The sequence below is a fragment of the Palaemon carinicauda genome, chromosome 26, assembly GCF_036898095.1.
Source record: "Palaemon carinicauda isolate YSFRI2023 chromosome 26, ASM3689809v2, whole genome shotgun sequence".
Lineage (NCBI taxonomy): Eukaryota > Metazoa > Arthropoda > Malacostraca > Decapoda > Palaemonidae > Palaemon > Palaemon carinicauda.
The window spans coordinates 2,843,754-2,852,305 of NC_090750.1; positions in this window are offsets into that span (position 1 = coordinate 2,843,754).

Below are 8,552 nucleotides of genomic sequence, written 5' to 3' on the forward strand. Positions count from 1 at the left end.
ATAAAGTTAAGTTTCAGATGTAATAAAACTGCCCTCCACAAAAACAACCTTTAAGACTAAGTTGGAAAGAGTACAGATGGTGAGAGATTGCCTTACCAAGGGGATTCTTATCTCTGGACATTCATTCCGCCCTAAATTTTTGCGACAGGAAATCCACATCTCACTGTCTCAGTGCATGAGATGATATAAATATGATCATGTTAAAAAGACTGCGCTAAGCCCTCCACTTTCAAGATCTGTTCAGTCTGCACCTCGTAAGACTATTATTGGCCAGAGTGCACTAATGGCAATAACCATAAGTGCATAGCATGCAGCCGGGATCACCCAATAATGGCAGCTAGATGTCCTATCAGAAAGGCCATGGTAAAAGATCAGGCCAAGACAATTATAAGTCAACAATCTACGACAGTACCAAATGTATCTATCGCTCCGGCCCTAATCCCGAAGGCAACAACCACCTCCGCACTCTCAAACCAGAACACCGTATCATTACAGCAATTTACTGTAATGAACACAGCCATAATCATGGCTAATCTGAGTGAAGTTGTCGAACCTGGAACTTTCCAGTCTATGGTCGACGCTTTTTATAAAGCTAACGGTCTTCCAATAGTTAAAATCCCCACTGAGGCCATCAACCTAGCTAAAAAAGTATCCACACTGTTGAAGTCCGGAATCCAGAATGTATCTAACCCCCTACAGGCACCCACAATAAATGATGAAATGGAGACAGAAGCTCTTAACAGGAAAAGAGTCTTTAGGGACTCTGACTCTGATATATCTGAGCCACCTAATCCTGCTGAAAAGCAGCCGCAACCCTCCACCTCAGTTTTGACCCTGACACCAAACTGCAAGGAGCCACTGCCCTCCCAACCCTTCTCCCCATTAATCAATCAAATAAAACAAAATTCGGTCTAAGACTCTACTTATCAATTAATTCTGCAAACCCCCCTAAATATGCATCTCATGATTCCATAAAGAAAATTATATTTGAGTCCAAAACTATCAAATACATTTTCACAGAGAAATTTGAGAATAGCAATGTAATTGATCTTATGAATGATGACTTGATTGAACTTGATATGTATGTCGCTAGAATTACAAGGATAAATGCTGAAAAATTCAGGAGGCTGAAATCAGGATTTTTTCATTTAAGCAAACGACAGTTACCTTAATGGACACTCTCACAGTAATCCAACATAATGTTTTGAAGTGGACTTTCCTACGAAGTAGAGAACTTTCTAATATTTACCCCCTCCCTCTCCCCTCACCTCATAATTCTTAACTCAACAGGTATTCCGAACTCCTCCCGTATCAAAATCTTGAACTACAATGTTTTCTAATGTAACACCTCTAGAGAGCAAAACGCTGGGACAGCAATAGCGTTTAAACGGGATATTACAGTCAAGTTAATTGATGGTTTCAACCATGATCTTATAGCAGTTGAACTGCAAACAATAAGGGGACCGGTGGTAGTGGCAACTACTTACCTTCCCACTAGAAACCCAATATTCCCACAACAGGATATAATCTCATTGATTTTGATACATATTTTCACAGAAGAGTCTCTAGCCAGCCTGATATTCTTCTTTCTAATAGACTCCATATTTTCAATTATTCAATCACCCAAGGCCCTCTAACCACTTCAGATCCTCTTTCTTTAGTATTAAAACTTAATGTGAGACCCATTTTGGTACCAACCAGTCCAACACTAGATTTCAATAATGCTGACTGGGAATATTTTAAGGACACACTCGATGACTCTTTCTCTAATTATGACGAACCGGAAAATATCTTAAAAGATAAATCCTATATTGATGACAAAATAACATTTTGGTATAGGATGATCAAATAAGCCTTAAAACGCCATATCCCTATAAAAACCAATAGAATCTTACCTTTCACTAAAAAAACTGATTATCTCAAATTGCTACAGATCCGTTATAAACAAGCCCTAAATCTAATTGATATTCAAGGTCCATCACGTCACATTCTAGAATATATTCATAATATACAATAACGTATCAAAATTGAGTCTATTGAGCTTATTAATTCAATCTGGGACACTTTTCAATAAATGTGAAGACTCATATAAAAACCCAGGGAAATTTTGGAAAAGGATTAGGAATCTTTTAGGTTCATCTTCTCAACCCATAGCCTACATCATTAATAACAATGAGAAGATCTATTCTCCCAAATATCAAGAGGTGGTTTTCAGAGACTTCTGGTCTATTATCTTTAGAATAGACCCAGAAGAGAATCGTAGGTTTGACCAACAAAACGATCAACATGTCATGGAGACAATCCGTGAACATGCTGATCGTATAACACCTTACGATACAGTAGATCTTGGGAGGCTTGATGAAGATGACATCTTTCTGAAACCAATTCAACTCCAAGATATTATAAAATTGATAAAAAGTTTCAAAAACTAAGCTCCAGGCCAATCTAAAGTCAATAAAATTATACTTAAAATCTACCTAATTCAATGCTCGTCTTTCTTTCTAACATCTTCAATGAATCCTTAAGAATGGGTTACTGGCCAGAATTTTTTAAAAGAGCAATACTTACTTTTGAAGGGAAAAAGGGCAAAAATCTAACTTCAGTCTCTAACTATAGACCAATATCCCTATTAGAGACGCTTGGGAAAATACTTGAAAAGACCATAAAAATAAGATTTGAGGAGTTCCTGGATGAAAATTTGCTCATTAATAGCAACCATTATGGGTTTACCCATGGTAAAGGGACCCAACTGGCATTAGCCAGATTATATGAATATATATCAGTAAAGAAAAGTCTAGGTTGCCGTTGTAACCTAATCTCAAGAGATGTCAGCCGGGTCTTTGATAAAGTATGGCATGAAGGCTTAAAATACAAACTGTTAGGTGCACAATTGCCAGATTTAGCAACCAGGTTGCTATGAAACTTTTTAGATAACGGGTTGCCATGATTAAAATGAAAGATTTCATAGGGCCAGAGTGTCAATTGCTCTCAGGAGTTCCTCAGGGCAGTGTTCTCTCCCCTTCCCTATACAACTTCTACATTCAAGACACTCCTCCCTCAATAGAAGGTTGCCTGCAAATCATGTTTGCAGATGATCACACCCAAGTAATAACCTATCCTAACAAACATAAACTAATGCTACAGTGAAAGACGATCCGTGAATTACAAAAAATTAATAACTATGAAGAGAAATGGAAAATAGCCACAAATATTAATAAATTTCAACTTCTATCAATAACAGTCAAGAATCCTGCAAAAATTATAATAGATAACGTCCGTATCCCATATAAACGTCAAGCACTAATACTTGGGTGTAACTTTAAATGGTTTGGCATCCTTTCTCATGTTAAAGAAAGAATAGCTGTTTCTACGTTGACACTCAATAGACTAAAAAGGTTTAAAGGTCTCTCAACCAAAACAAAACTTAGACTTTATTAATCCTTAGTAAGACCACAGTTAGAATACCCAACAATAATATTTTGAGCTCTCAGCAGGACATCAATGAATAAAATGCAAACAGTACAAAATAAAGCATTGAGGCGAGCTTATAAAGAAGGGCCTTCATATTACAATAAAATTCAAGAACTTCACCAAAATTCCAAGTTGGAGCCCCCAAATGTCAGGTTCCACAGACTTAGCCAAAAAACTTGGGATAACTTAGTTACTGACGATGACGACCTATGCACGGTTAAAAGGACTCTCTACCGAACATACTTGGGATTATAGATGGTGGAGGAGACTAGATCCCAAAGTCAATTGTGACCCATCTCCCCAGCCGAGATATATCACAACTGATTAAAATAATACAAATAAATATCTTTGATTAATAAATCCAATCAATATTCAATAAAAACTTCATAACCAATTTACCATCATAACTTTTTTACCATCTAATAGTGTCAGACAGGCAGTCAACTTGCAATAGGGCTAGACAGCGTGAAGCCAAATAACCCTTCCTCTCCCTACTTGTTCTTTCCTTTTCTTTTTGTTCTTAGTCGCCTGCACTTGCAGGTGGCTCCTAAATTAACTCAACATCGCACAAGAGTCTGCCCCTCTCTTTTATTCTCCTCTTGTACTTCTCTTTCTCCCTTTTTCCTTATTACTTCCCATCCCGAGTACCAGCCTTCGGGCTATAAACTGGATTGTATCCAGGGGTACTCTTCCTTATCCCATAATCTAGATTTTGCAAAAGCCTTTGACAAGGTAGACCATAACATATTGGAGAAAAAAATGAGAAAGCATAATATTGTGGGAAAGATAGGGAAATGGGTAAAAGAATTCCTGTAAAACAGAAAACAGATAGTGGTTGCAAATGACGAGAAATCAGATGAAGCCCAGGTAATATCTGGTGTGCCACAAGGTACGGTATTAGCTGCACTGCTGTTTGTTATTATGATCTCAGATATTGACTGTGATATTGAAAACTCTGTAGTGAGAAGTTTCGCCGATGACACAAGAATAAGTAGAGAAATTACTTGTGATGAAGATAGGAACTCACTACAAAGAGATCTAAACCAAATATATGAATGGGCGGAGATAAATAGGATGGTATTTAACTCCGATAAATTCGAATCAATAAATTATGGAAACAGAGAAGGAATGGTATATGCATACAAGGGACCTAATAATGAGACAATCACAAACAAGGAAGCATTAAAGACCTTGGTGTAATGTTGAATAGGAATATGTTATGAAACGACCAAATAGCAACACTGTTGGCTAAATGTAAAGCAAAAATGGGAATGTTATTCAGACACTTTAAAACAAGAAAAGCTGAACACATGATTATGCTTTACAAAACTTATGTACGTAGTACACTCGAGTACTGCAATGTGATATGGTACTCACACTACCAAAAGGATATTGCGCAAATAGAGAGTGTACAAATGTCCTATACTGCTAGAATAGAAGAAGTTAAGGACCTTGACTACTGGGAAAGACTGCAATTTTTAAAACTATACAGTCTAGAAAGGAGAAGAGAACGCCACATGATAATACAAGCATGGAAGCAAATAGAAGGAATTACTGAAAATATCATGGAGCTAAAAATATCAGAAAGAGCAAGCCGAGGTAGATTAATAGTGCCAAAAAATATACCAGGTAAACTAAGAAAGGCGCACAGGACATTAATTCTCTACGCACCAGCATCGATAATGTAGCAATTATTTAATGTGCTGCCAGCTCATCTAAGAAACATATCAGGAGTGAGCGTAGATGTGTTTAAGAATAAGCTCGATAAATACCTAAGATGCATCCCAGACCATCCAAGACTGGAAGATGCAAAACACACCGGAAGATGCATTAGCAACTCTCTGGTGGATATACGAGTTGCCTCACACTGAGGGACCTGGGGGAACCCCCCAAAAAAATAAGGCAATAAGGCAATAAGGTTCCCTATCCTTATCCTCGTCGTCGCCTTTAATAACAAAATACAAACATAATAAAGTTAATGTCCAAATTTTGTATCCTATTGAAATAATGACCCTTCATAATTTTACGGGACTAACTGATACCCTGAAAAAAACAACCCCTCTATCATTGACTTACTTCAGCCTGTCATTAAATACGTAAGGTCTCGAACTTCCTCCGGTCTCTGTCTACATATTTCCAAGTGGGCGTTAAAGTGAGCCCAGATTCGCTGTGTTGTTCCCTTAAGTTCTGTTTTCAATGTGTTCGTCATCTTGGCCCTCAGACACTTTAACAATTTCATGTCTGCTCCTTTTTTTAGCCATTTATGAATTTGAGGCTTAACCTTGCAGTGATGCCAGTCCTAAACAACACAAGAAGTATGAATGGGACACCGGTCGTGCAAGAACAAAACGGGGAAAGCGAAGACAAGAACAATATTTGCAACGGCTCAATTAACTTGGCTACTGTGAATCCTTCCTCTGTACGGAAAACATAAACCAGACAATGTAAGTGACAATCCAAGATCAAGAAAACTAAACTATACATAAACATACACACACACACACACATATATATATATATATATATATATATATATATATATATATATATATATATATATATATATATATATATATATATATATATATATATACTATATATTATTATTACTATTATTATTATTATTATTATTATTATTATTATTATTATTATTTGAAATAATTGCTGCCTCAGTTGCATTGATCTTATACTCCGTCTTCTCAATGGCTCTAATTATCTTCTTCCCTGGAACACTGGATACAGACAGTAACAGAGCAAAATTCATTCTTCATGGTAGGTAGTCAAATTCAGGAATAATTGGTGATTGAAGGCTTTAATACAAAATTCACAAATTAGGTAAGATTCACACTTCGGGTGAAAAAATTGAGAAAAAGCTACGCGTTTCGAGAGTGCTTTCTCCCTTCCTCAAGCTTGAGTGCTGGAAACGATGAGAGCTACGTCCTTATATACGGCAATTCTGGCTTACGCAGAGAGGCAGTGAATTTTTCATTGGCTACCTCAAGCGTCGTGGTCGGAGCAAATAGAATGGCTGATCCTCATTGGCTAAGACGCTCGCCGAGAGCGGCTGTAGTACAGTCAAACTGCCTTCCCACTAACTCTTGAGTGTTGAGTCACCATCTTGTCCTCTGGGAGCTGGGCTCTGATTGGTGGGAGCGCTCGCCGAGAGGGTATGTATGCTAGTCAGTCTATCCTGTCGTTGATCAAAGCTGTTGGTGTTGTTTATGTCTTGATCTGTTGGGTTGTCCTAGTTGGAAGTGTCATGGTTGGTTGGATTATTTTTCCTTGTGTTGTTCCTTCGACAAGAGGGGAGGAGGAACATTTCCTGGGTATTGTTCAGAGTCGGCTTTTCTCTCTGAATAAGAAGAGCTTCAAGTATGCGAAGTCTCCTGCTATCTGGAGCACGGCCTATGATCTCGGTGTTCTTGATTATTTCTCACATTTGATGTTGTTACTGTGGACGTGGAGGGCATGAGCTTTTAATGCTCCTTTTTGGACATGATAAAACAGTCTCTTTGACAGACGCATGGTGGTCATTCCTATGTAACGTCCAGAGCATCCTGGAACAGAAGATAAGTAGGAATAGACACGTTGGTCTGTTTGAGAATATCCTAAGTCGTCGGAGCTGATTTATTCCTCATGATGAGAGACCTCGGTTTGTTAGTTTGATAATAAATAGTTAACTTGACCTCTGTGTTTTTATCCACATGGGAGACGTGATAATCCAGATGCATGAACTCTTTTTAGTAAAGGTTGATGGTAGTTTTGGTGTTCACGGTCGGTTGTTCACCCTGGCACCAGGTGTCCATGGCTAGCTTGATTTCACGGCTAACGTGTCTATTAGAGTAGCCATTGTTCACCAGTACCTGGGTGACTCGGTAGCAGCCCAAGAGGAGCAGTGGGAGAGGGCTCTGCAGACGTAGGCCTTGATGGTAGAGGCCTTGTACCTGGTAGAGCATTGACTGTCTCCATTCAAGCATAACCCAAGATTAGTGGGCTTAATGTACGTGTGTTCATTATCAAATCCAGTAGTGTTAGGAGTGTTAGGAAATTTGAGAACATCTAGGAAGGGCTGCTGTCCATCTTTGCTATGTTCGACAGTAAACATCAGACAGCTGCATTACTCAAACGTCCTGCGGAGGGTCTTGATGTCCTGGGTAGAAGGGGCCATGATAAAAGTGTCATCTATGTATCTCACGTACACGTCTGGACGACATATTCGTGAGAAAACCCTCTCTTCAACAACTCCTATATAAAAGTTGGCAAAGAGCACACCAAGGGGAGATCACACCTGTGGCCCCGTGTGTGGTAAAAGGGGCCTTCTTAGTAGATACTTCAAGCAGAGTTCGGAGAGCCTCCTTGGGGATGTTCAGGGTTGGAGTAAAATGGTCCCTGTAGACTCTCTCCAGGATCAAGTCTATTGTCTCTCCAACAGGAACGTTAGTAAAAAGTGACTCCACATCCAGTGAAGCGATGGTGCCACATGTGGGGGACCCTTTTAGCTTACCCAGGAACTCAGTAGATGAGGAGGCACTGTACTCGTTTGGAACATAATGGCTCAAGAGGCTGTTAAGTCTTTTTGCCAGATGGTAGGACGGTGTCGGGCATTGGCTGATAATAGGTCTGAATGGGTTGCCGTTCTTATGAGTTTCACATTACCATAGAGATAACCAGGGCTAAAATCCCCAGTGATGGTCTGGAAGTGTACAGCGTTTCTGGCTGCATTAATTTTTTCCATTGTCTTGTTGGCCTCTCTCTTGATCTCTTCGATGGGGTTGTAGAAGAGTTTTTCAAACTTGGATGAATCTCTCAATATTAGGTCAAGTTTGCTGTGATACTCTTCCGTATCTATCAAGATAAAGGCTGCAGTTTTGTCAGCTCTCCTCACGGTCATATGTGCTTCCTTCTTCAGCTCCCTGGCTGACTACCTCATGTCACTGGAGACGCTGCCACTATTGTATCGTCCCCGATCCGTAAGGGCTTCAGCCAAGATCAGGGGCTGGAGGTCATCAGATGTTATAAGGTCACAATTCTCCTGGTGACTACGGATAGTCTATTAAAAGTTCAACTTCTAGCCTCTTATC